The sequence below is a fragment of the Pongo pygmaeus genome, chromosome 16 (assembly GCF_028885625.2).
Source record: "Pongo pygmaeus isolate AG05252 chromosome 16, NHGRI_mPonPyg2-v2.0_pri, whole genome shotgun sequence".
NCBI lineage: Eukaryota > Metazoa > Chordata > Mammalia > Primates > Hominidae > Pongo > Pongo pygmaeus.
In genome coordinates, this window is record NC_072389.2 from 62,841,186 (window position 1) to 62,853,186 (window position 12,001).

At 37.1% G+C, this 12,001-nt stretch overlaps 1 protein-coding gene and 1 pseudogene across 10 annotated transcripts in view; both read left to right on the plus strand.

Annotated features, from left to right (window-relative positions):
• The window catches only part of CGNL1 (cingulin like 1), a 178,023-nt gene that overhangs the window by 107,581 nt on the left and 58,441 nt on the right, over positions 1-12,001 (plus strand). The gene's annotated exons all lie outside the window — the stretch shown is intronic.
• LOC129014097 (2-iminobutanoate/2-iminopropanoate deaminase-like) lies at positions 8,888-9,296 on the plus strand (annotated as a pseudogene).

The following is a 12,001-nucleotide window of genomic DNA, read 5'->3' on the forward strand; positions in this document are numbered from 1 at the left end:
TATGAAAATATGCATTGAGGCCAGGAGCTCACGCCTGTAGTCTTAGCACTTTGGGAGGTCGAGGTGGGTGGATCACCTGAGGTCAGGAGTTTGAGACCAGCCTGGCCAACATGGTAAAACCCTGTCTCTACTTAAAATACAAAGAAATTCGTTGGGTGTGGTGGTGCATGTTTGTAATCCCAGCTACTCGTGGGGCTGAGGCAGGAGAATTGCTTGAACCCAGGAGGCGGAGGTTGCAGTGAGCTGAGATCCTGCCATTGCACTCCAGCCTGGACAGCAGAGTGAGACTCTATCTCAAAAAAAGAAAAAAAGAAAGAAAATATGCATTGAATGTAATGCTTTAAAAAGTTACGACTGTCATTTGTCTGTGGGGGAAAATACCATAGTCCAGTTAGTTGTAAGTGTCTCTGGTGGTCTTTGGGCAGGAGTTTGAAGAGATATTGGAAAGACATCAGAAGAATTTAAATGACGCATATCCCATTTTTCAGAATGAAACTAATATTCATTAAAAAAATTGTATGCTCTGGCTGAGAATTTATACAGCCTTCTAAAGAGGAGACAGGTATACTTTTGGTTTCCAGTGATCAGTCTGTGAACTTGGGGCATTATTCAGTGGATCTGGGACCTTCTTACTCTTACCAGCTGGTTTACGCCATCCCGCTTCCTCTTGAAACCAACTTTGTTTGATATATCATTGTAGATTTTCTGTTATTTCCCCCAAATCATTCCTTAATGAACAGTATGCCTTAAATGCCTTCTCTTTGTATCCAGAAATTATCAGCTCAACCAATAAATAGTATGTTTGTTAGTCAAGCCAGTGATCCAGGAAAGACCTGAGTTTTTTTTGTTGTTGTTTTTTGTTTTTGTTTTTTTTTAAAGATGGGCAAAGTTTAAGAAAGAATTTTTAAAAAATCAAACGTTTTGAGATAATTATAAATTTATATACATTTGTAAAAAAAAATACAGCTAGATCCCATATACCCTTTATTCCGTTTCCCCCAAATGTAACATATTGCAAAATATAGTACAATAGCATGACCAGGATACTGACATTGATACAGCTGAGATATAGAACATTTACATCACTCCCCGCATTCTTCATGTTGTCCTTTTATAGCCATGCCATCTTCCTTTCCCTCCCATTCCTCCTTAACCCAACTACTATGCTTTTCTCTGGTTTTTAAATTTTATCATTTCCAGGATGATATATAGATGGAATCATACAGAATGTAACCTTTTGGAATTGGCTTTTTTCACTCAGCATTGTTCTCTGGAGATTCCTCCAAGCTGCTGCATGTATCAACAGGTTCTTTCCTTTTTATTGCTCAGTGGTATTCTATAGTATAGCTGCACCACAGTTTGTTCAACCATTCACTCATTGAAGGACTTATGGGATGTTTCTCGTTTTGTACCATTATAATAAAGCTTCTACGAACACAGCTTTTTGTGTGAATATGTTTTAATTTTTTTCTGGGATAAATAGAAGTGTGAATATGTTTTAATTTTTTTCTGGGATAAATATCTAGGAGTGTGAATGTGTTTTAATTTTTTTCTGAGACAAATATCTAGGAGTGCAATTGCTAGGGTGAATGGTAGTTACACGTTTAGCTTTTAAATAACCTGCAAAACTACTCTCCAGAATGGCTGCACCATTTTGCATTGCCACCAGCAATGTATGAGTGACCCAGTTTCTCTGAATTGTTCCCAGCATTTGGCATTGTCAGTATGTTGTATTTTAGCCATTCTGATAGGTATATGTGATATTATATTGTGGTTTTATGCAGTTTTCTAATGGCCAATCATGTTGAATGTCATTTCATGTGCTCTTTTGCCACGTATATCCTCTTTGGTGAAATATCTATTCATGTCTTTTGCCCATTTCCTAATTGGATTGTTTAGGGTTTGTTTTTTTTTAAACTGTTGAGTTTTGAAAATTTTTTGTGTATTCTATGTATGAACACTTCGTCAGATATGTGGTTTGTAAAGACAGTCTTCCAATCCTAGTAAAAAAAAAAAAAAAAAACCAAAAAAAAAAAAACCTTTTTAACAAGGTCTTTGAAAGGTACAAGTCTTTAGTTTTGATGAAGTCCAATTTAGTTTTTCCTTCTATGGATTTTGCTTTTGGTGTCAAGTCTAAGAATTCTTTTCCTACCTTAGATCCCAGAGATTTTCTCCTGTGTTTTTGTTATCTAAAGGTTTTATAGTTTTACATTTTACATTTAAGCTCACAGTCCATATTGAGTTAAATTTTGTGTAAGGTGGAAGTTTAGTTTGAGGTTTATTTATTTTGCCTGTGAACATCCAATTGCTCCAGCACCATTTGTTGAGAGAGTTATTCTTCCTGCGATAATTGCTTTTGAACCTCTGTAAAAGTGGGTTGGGCATTTTTGTGTTAATTTCAGGGCTCTCTATTCTGTTTTGTTGACCTGTGTGTCTATCCCTCTACCAATATCACATAGTTTTGATGACTGTGGCTATATTATGTCTTAAAATCTGGTAGACTGAATCTTCCACTTTATTCTTTTTTAAAATTGTTTTAGCTATTCTAGTTACTTTACCTTTTCTTTTCTTTTCTTTTTTTTTTTTTTTTTGAGATGGAGTTTCACTCTTGTTGCCCAGACTGGAGTGCAATGGCATGATCTCTGCTCACTGCAACCTCTGCCTTGTGGGTTCAAGCAATTCTTCTGCCTCAACCTCCCAAGTAGCTGGGATTACAGGCACCCGCCACCTCGCCTGGCTAATTTTTTTGTATTTTTAATAGAGACGGGGCTTCACCACATTGCCCAGGCTGATCTTGAACTCCTGACCTCAGGTGGTCTGCCCACCTCGGCCTCCTAAAGTGCTGGGATTATAGGAGTGAGCCACCGCGCCTGGCCTACCTTTTCATATAAATGTTAGAATTACCTTGTCTGTATCTGTACAAATTTTGCTGAGATTTTGATAGGTTGAGTATGACTATGTTGAGTATTCCAGTCCATGAACATGGTCTAAGTAAATCTCCATTTATTTAGGTGTTCACTGCTTTCATCATTTGATTTTGTATTTTCAAGCATACAAGTCCTGTATGTGTTGTGCTAGACTTATACCTAAGTGTTTAATGTTTTTGAGTGATTATAAATGATATATTTTTATATTTTAGTATCATTCTGTTCATTGCTAGTGTACAGAAATGCAGTTATATGTTTTTATTTATGTTTATTTTATATCAGGACCTTTATTTCTTTACCTTGCTGAAATCACATATTCTACAAAGTTTTTTTTTTTTTTTTTTTTTTTTTTTTTTTTTTTGTGTGTGTGTGTGTGTGTGACAGGGAGGTGGTAGATTCCTTGGGATTTTCTACATAGACAATCATGTCATCTGCAAACAGGGACAGTTTTATTTCTTGCTTTCTGATCCTTTCTGATTTATATACCTTTTGCTTCTTATTTCCTGCCTTATTATGCAGGCTAGAAGCTCCAATACTATGTTGAATCAGAGTGGTGGGAGTAGATATCCCAGCCTTAGTCTCAGTCTTAGGGGGAGGTGTTCAGTTTCTTACTATTAAATATAATGCTAATTATAGATCTTTTGTGAATTGGATGCTCTTTAGTTGAGAATGTTCCTCTCAATTCATAATTTGTTTGGAGTTTAAAGAAAATTTAAATCATGAATGGATTTTGAGTTTTGTCAAATGCTTTCTCTGCATTTATTGATATGATCATGTGATTTTTCCCTCCTGATTTTAAAATATCAAACCAGCCTAGCATTCCAGGAATAAACTTCATTTGATCCTACTGTATAATTCTTTTATAAATTGCTTTTATTTGCCTGTATTTTGTTAAGGATTCTTGTGTCTATATTAATGAAATATATTGGCTTATAGTCCTTTTTTCATATTTTCCTTTCTTTTAGGGTACTATTTGGATTTTGATATTGAATAATACTGACATCATTAAATGAGTTGAGAAGGATTTCTTCCTCTTCTATTTTCTGGAAGAGATTGTGTAGAATTGATGTTTATTCTTTTTTTAAATGCTAGGTAGAATTCTCCACTGAAACCAGTTAGACCTGGACATTTCTTTTGGGGGAGTTTTAAAATATGAATTCAATTTCCTTAATAGTTATGAGGCTATTCAAATTATTATATTTAATATCACATAAGTTGTGGTAGTTTGTACTTTTTAAGGAATTGGTCCATTTCATCTAAGTTGTCAGATGTGTGTCGAGTTGTTTATAGATGTCTGCAGGGTCTGTGGTAATATATCTTGTTTAATTTCTGATATTGGTAATTTGTATTTTATCCTTTTTTTCTTTGTCAGTCTTACCAGAAGTTTGTCAATCTTACTGATTTTTTTTTTTTAACATTTGATTACCGCTTTTTAGATTTTTTATTTTTTATTTTACTTTAAGTTCTGGGATACATGTGCTGAACGTGCAGGTGTGTTACATAGGTATACATGTGCCGTGGTGGTTTGCTGCACCTATCAATCCATCATCTAGGTTTTAAGCCCTGCATGCATTAGGTATTTGTCCTAATGTGCTTCCTCCCCTTACCCCCCAATCCACTGACAGGCCCTGGTGTGTGATGTTCCCCTCCCTGTGTTTTCATTGTTCAACTCCCATTTATGAGTGAGAACATGCAGTGTTTGGTTTTCTGTTCCTGTGTTAGTTTGCTGAGGATGATGGTTTCCAGCTTCATCCATGTCCCTGCAAAGGACATGAACTCATTCTTTTAAAAGAATCAGTTTTTTGTTTCATTGGGTTTTTTTTCTATTTTTTTAATGTTTTCAGTTTCATTGATTTCTGTTCTTTATTATTTCTTTCCTTTTGCTTGCTTTGGGTTTATATTGCTCTTCCTTTTCCAGATTCTTGAGGTAGGAGCTTCAATTATTGAATTCAGACTTTTTCTTTTTTCTAGTATCAACATTTAATGCCATATATTTTATTTCAATTTCCATTCAGGTCAGTGTGTGTTTAAAAAAAAATTTTCTTGAGGCTTGCTCTTTGACCCATGGATTACTTAGAAGTGTGTTTTTTAATTTCTAAGTGCTTGGGTGTTTTCCTGTTGTGTAGTTCAAGTCCATTTTGGTTAGAAAACCAGTCTGTATGATTTCAGTCCTTTTACATTTGTTGAGGTTTGTTTTATGGCTCAGGATATGGTTTATCTTGGTATATATTCTTGAAAAGATTGTATATTTTGCTAGAAAGAGATTTCAAAAATAGTAACTATGAATCAACCTGAAGGATAAAAATAAGTGATTTTTTTTTTCTTTTGGCAATAGAAATATTGTTACTAGTTGGACAAGTTATCTTTACTCACAGCCTGAGTTATACAAAAAATAGGAATACATCCTTTTTGGTGGTTTACAAATCTAATTATATTTTCATGTTAAAAGTAAGTAGTGGAGGATATGTGAAGTGTCATAGTATTTGCCACAGAGGCTTTTTCTCATTCAAATTGTAATTGTGTGGAATTTTTTATTTTGTAGTTGCTTTAGCAAAAAGAAATGATAGAAAAAGCTTGTTTTAAATTAAACTGAACAATGCATAAGAGTATAGGGTAGAAGAAAATATATTTTGGATCATGCTTTTCACAACACCTTTTTCCTCTCTCACAATACATTTGGAGGATCTTTTCAAATAGACGTACATAGAACTTCCTGTATGTCATTCTTTGATGGCAGGAGCACAGCTCTCTGGATGCTGATTTAAAAGGAGTTTAGCCACCTGCCATTTCTTTCTTCTGGTGCCCCGTCTCACTAACCTCTCCTAATAGTCTAGCATTAGCCTTCTAGAGAAATTCAAAGGTCTGCCAAGGTAAGTCAACAAACCAGTCAAGGGCCAGGAAGTCAGGAATGTGTGAGTAGCTGAGTCAGGGGTCTGGAATCAGAAGTGAGGGTGAGTCAGGAACAGGGCCTGGGCTGACTCAGGCGGGCTGAGGTGGTGACCTGTGGAATCAGCTGCCTTCCTGGTGCACCATGTGGTCAAGGAATTTGGTCCCAGTCAACCTTCCCTGCTTCTCCTGTGCTAGGTCATCTGTCAGAAAATGTTAACCAAACTTTAGGGCCACATGACTTTGTTTCTCTTTGTGGAAATGGGAATGATATCACTGCAAAGAGTCAGGGAAGAGGTCATGGGGGGAAAGGAAGAGGGGGTCAAATAAATCAGCGAGAAAGAGAGAAACAGAGTTGGAAAGCCAGACAGATACTGGGCGCTTCTGCAAGAATTATAAACTGTTCTTGTCACCAAGTCTGGTCCATTCTGTCACTCAGATGAGTCTGTCCAGTCTTCCTCTCTCTTATTCCCAAAATTTTAGCCTTTTAACTGGAGTCCCTTCTCACAGCTGTGGATTGATTGGAGAGAATGAGTGAGAACATCTTGTCAAGGGTGACCTTCAGCTTTTACTTTAGGTGACTGGTGAATATTGGAGGCATTGAGAAGGACCAGAGGAGGTCCATGTCTTGGAGTGGTAAGTGGGATGAGGACTTCCATTTTGTGCATGTTGAATCTGACCGTGTTGAGTTTGAGACATCTGTGGGACACCCGAAGAGGGGTATCTGGCACAAGAGAAAGGCTAGGCTGGAGCTCCTGATTTTGGTTGGGCCCAACAGGTGCTTGCAGTAGTTGCATGCTCCTTGCTGCTATAAAGACACATGCACACGTATGTTTATTGCAGCATTATTCACAATAGCAAAGACTTGGAACCAACACAAATGTCCAACAATGATAGACTGGATTAAGAAAATGTGGCACATATACACCATGGAATACTATGCAGCCATAAAAAATGATGAGTTCATGTCCTTTGTAGGGACATGGATGAAATTGGAAATCATCATTCTCAGTAAACTATCGCAAGAACAAAAAACCAAACACCGCATATTCTCACTCATAGGTGGGAATTGAACAATGAGAACACATGGACACAGGAAGGGGAACATCACACTTTGGGGACTGTTGTGGGGTGGGGGGAGGGGGGAGGGATAGCATTGGGAGATATACCTAATGCTAGATGACGAGTTGGTGGGTGCAGCGCACCAGCATGGCACATGTATACATATGTAACTTACCTGCACGTTGTGCGCATGTACCATAGAGCCTAAAGTATAATAATAATAATAATAATAATGATAATAATAATAATAAAAAGAAAAAAAAACAAACATAAAAAGAGAAAAAAAAAATAGTTGCATGCTCCTAAAGAGGAGGCTGTTTGCATTCTGTCCTTGTTTTATATTTCCATTGGGAGTGGTTTTTTAGAACTTCTTACAGATGTCACAATAATTGTAGACCTGGCCCTACCAGCCATGCTTGAGGTATTATGTAGATTATCTACTTCTTTGCTGCTAGTTTTCCCAGCCCAGTTCAACTATTTCCTGATGCAAGTGAAGCTTTTAAGTGTACAAATTTAAAATACCTTTATTACCAGTGCAACCACACTAAACTCTAATTGCCCAGCAACTAGAAAGCTAGGATTAGACACTTTATTGTATGTGTGCATTTTGATGGAGGGAAGAGATGAATATTTGCAAATTCATATTATGAAGAACAAGAGTACTTCTCCTTGGGAGATGGGTTTTTCCAAGATGGTAAATGAGTTGCAAAGAACAACTTTTTCTTTCTTTTCTTGAGCTTATTCAACTTTTTTTTTAAAGCTTATTTTGACTTGAGCCAATATTACTTATTTTCAGGTATACAGAGCCAAAAAAAAGTTAAAGAGGAGGATTGGTTTATTGCTGTTATTCTGGGCAAAAGTGATACTTAGTGGGACCATTTGGCCAGTACTGACATACTGGGTTAGGATACATATTTTTCTCAAAAGCATTTTGAGGAATTCTTAAGGGTTGGCATTCTCTGATATTGGTAATAATATAAGTGTCATTGGTTGTTACCAAATGAATCTATATACTCAGATTTTCCTTTTGTTCAGGTTATTTTATATTTTGAAAAGGTCCATGTTGAGGCAGGTATACAGAACCAAGTGATTAGGATTGTGATGAGTTGCTAGCTTTGTAGATTGTGCTTTTATTGAGTACATTGCCTTTACTGGTTTTTTACTTCTCTTAATGTGCAGATCTGCAAAACAGAGTTGCTGTAAAAGTTCAAATGCTGCCAGATAGGCTAAGTGGGGAGAAAAAAAACCTTAAGATTACCTCTCTCAAAGAGAGTCACCAATATTCTACAGTCTCTGGATATAGTTTTCGAGTATACAGAGGGTACAAGGTTTTGCATAGATGGATGTTTTCATTTCTTTGGTGTGTATACCTGGGAGTAGAGTTGCTGGGTCATAAAATAACTGAGGAATTCCCAAAATGTTTTCCAAAGTGACAGAACCATTTCTCATTCCCCTAGTAATGCCTGAGGGTCTTCATTTCTCCACATCCTCTCCCACACTTGTTATTATCTGCCTTTTTTATGATAGCCATCTTTGGGGGTGTGAAATGGTATTTCATTGTGGCTTTGATTTGCATTTCTCTGATAACTAATGATATCAAGTATGTTTTCATGTGCTTATTGGCCGTTTGTATGTCTTTGGAGAGCTATCTGTTCAGATTCTCTGCCTATTTTAAAATTGGGTTGTCTTTTTATTATCGAGTTGTAATGGTTCTTTATATATTCTGGATATCAGTCTCTTAGTACATATTTAATTTGCGAAATTTTTCTCCCCTTCTTTGGATTGTCTTTTCACTTTTTAAATGCTATCCTTTGAAGCACAAAGATTTTTAATTTTCATGATGTCCAGTTTATCTACTTTTTTTTCTGTTGGTACTTGTGTCGTATCTAAGAAACCATTTCCTCATCCAAGGTCATGAAGACCTTCTCTTCTTCTGCAGTCGAGTGAGAAGTGAGCAGAACTGGTGTAGGGACTGCTTCTCCTGAAGAGGGTGCAAGAGAGAAGACTTAGCCATGTCATCCTTGATCAGAAAGGTGATCAGCACTGAGAAAGCCCAAGGGTACACTGGTCCCTTCAGTTAAGCTGCGTTAGTTGACAGGATCCTTTACATTTCAGGAGAGCTAGGCATGAATCTTTTGAGTGCACAGCTTGTGCCAAGAGTGGGTAACAGAAGAAGCTAAACAGGCCCTTAAGAACGTGGGTGATATTTTGAAAGCTGCAGGCTGTGACTTCACTAATGTGGTAAAAACAACTGTTTGGCTAGCTGACACAAATGACTTCAGGGCTGTCAATGTAATCTACAAACAGTATTTTAAGAGTGGTTTTTCTACTAGAGCCGCTTACCACGTTGCTGCTTTGCCCAAAGGAGGCCGGGTTGAAATTGAAGCAGTAGCTGTTCAAGGACCTCTCACAACAGCCTGACTATAAGTGAGCCCAGTGCTGTCTAGTCCGGAATTTTTAAGGTCTTAATTGTCACGGTTGATATAACATCTTAATTAACATCTTGATTTTTATAATTGATGAAAAGTGTAAGTTTGACTAAAGTATCCAAAATTATGGAAATACTATATAATAGAATTAAACATGAATTGAAGATTAGATAGTGAATCCAGTTACTGATGTTACAAATTACACTTATGCACACCCATATCACTGAATGTAGGAAAGAGATTCTCATTACATAGTTACTCAAATAACAGGGAAATAACATGTAGGAAAGATGAGTTGTTGTTCCTGAGAAATAATCAAGAGCATACCTAATTCCAATAAATTTAGTGATGTCAAATATTTAGTTATCATGTCAGGTATGTGATTCTGGTAATTCTGCTTTTACTAGTTTAAAATTAAAATATTTAAATTTGAATGGTAGGGGTAAAGAAATAGAAAATGGACCAAAATTTTATATAGATAATATTTTTCTAATGGATAGAAAATAGACATGCAGATTTAACATTTACTTTTTTTCTAAGAATTTAATAGTTTTAGCTCTTACATTTAAGTCTATGACTGATTTTGAATTAAATTTTGAACATAGTATGAGGTAGGAGACTATTTTATTCTTTTGCATGTAGATATTAGTTGTCCCATCACTGTTGAAGAGACGATTCTTGCCTCATTGAATTGTCTTAGCACTATTCTGTTCCTCTCAAGTTTTATTTTCCAGGCTCCCTACCATTCAAGTAGTTTCCCAGATATTAGTTTTGGTGCTGAAGCTTGGATGTTAAAGCATCTACTCAAAAGAGACTGTTTAGACCAGAAGTGACTGAGATACTACTAACTATTAAGTTCAAGTTAGGGTTACTGCCATTGTAGGTAGGTGAGAGGTTGTGAGAGAAATTAGAGAGATTGTGAGGAAAATTAAGCTGTTATTAGAAAAATAAAAAGAGTAGCATTTTCTCTGGATGTCTGGAGGTTGGGGAAGCATATTTTCAACCCTGCTTTGTGTGCAGCCTTACTGATGGTAACTTGGTCACCTGGAGAGATTTCGTGACAGACACAATTTCTCTACTGTAGACTGGACTTTTACATATAGACAACAGTAGTTACTTGAAATAGTGAAAAAACATGTAAATAAGCAATAAAAATCAAGAATTCTCATAGTGGCTGTGTTACTCTGCTGTTAAAAAGCTGTGTGACCTCAGGCAACTGCTCCAACCTTGCTTTATCTTATATTAAATGGGGATACTGGATTTATGACCTCTGGCCCTCTCTGGCATTAAAGTTCTATGATGTTGATGCATTTGAAGATGATGTTAACATGGCCAGGCTTTGATGTTTAGAAACCACATTATAAAAACCTACCTAGCAGTGCCAGAAAGTAAGGAAGTGCTCCAAACACACACACACACACACACACACACACACACACGTGCACGTGCACTTACATTGATGAGGTATGGCACAGGGACACGGGAACCAAATACAGAAGCTACCAGTGGCCAAAGTCACAAAATAAGGTAGTATTAGATTATGACCCCCAAATAAAATAAATGCACATGGGGTTCACAGTGATGTAACAAGTAATTGAATACATAAATGGGGAATAATAGAGGACTCTACCTTCTGGAAGAGTTCCAAATAATTTATTTAGATATGTTGCCTTCAAGTAGGTAGGGGCTCACTCCCCACTCTTGAAGTTGGGCTGCACATAGTGAATTCCTTCCAGAGTGTACAGGATGAAGTGGGGGAGAAAAGAGTCACTTTTTCTGGTGGGTTGGGGAGTCAGTGGAGAAACCTGATAAACATTACGTCAGCCACGTGATCAATTTCAGCATCAATCACGTTGATAGTATATACCCTTGATATGATATGCTGAAAATGACACTTTACCTTCGTGGTCTTTCTACCCCAAACATCAGACAAATTGCAATTAAGGAACATCCTGCAAATATACCTTGCACAGTACTCCTCAAACTGTTACGGTTGTCAAAACCAGGGAAAGTCTGAGGAGCCGTCACAGCCAAGAGGAGCCTGAGGAGCTACGATGACTGAATGTGATGTGGTATCCTGAATGGGATCAAGAGTCAGGAAAGGACGTTAGGTAAAAATTAAGGAAAGCTGAATACAGTATGGACTTTGGTTAATAATAATAGATCAGGATTAGTTCATTCATTATGACACATGTACCATGTTCGTGTAAGATGCAGTAACAGGGGAAGCCGAGTGTGGGATGAAAGGGAATTTTGTATTATTTTAGCATTTTTTCTATAATCTAAAGCTTTTCTAAAGATAATTTTTCATTTAGAAAAACCTACCTGGGGGAATATTCTAACACCCAGTTCAGTGCCTCTTCTGTGAAGTCATCCTCAAGCAGTCTCCTTCCCACAGTGCCACTGCTTTCTCCGTGGCACCACTTGCATCTCTGTTAGGCCACTGGCACTGCAGTTAACTTCCTCTCTTGTCTGCCCTGCAAGGCTGTGAGCTCCTCATTCATCTTTATGCACAGCTTCTGGCATACAGGAGGTACTCACATGTTTGTTAGCTGATACAATGAAAGAATGAGCCCTAGAACATATGTTTCCTGAATCCACTACATGTACCACTTTTTGCTTTGAGTCCCTGTACTCGAAGATGCTCACATTGTAGCTAAGAGGCAGAATAGTAATGGGATAATGATGCCCATGATG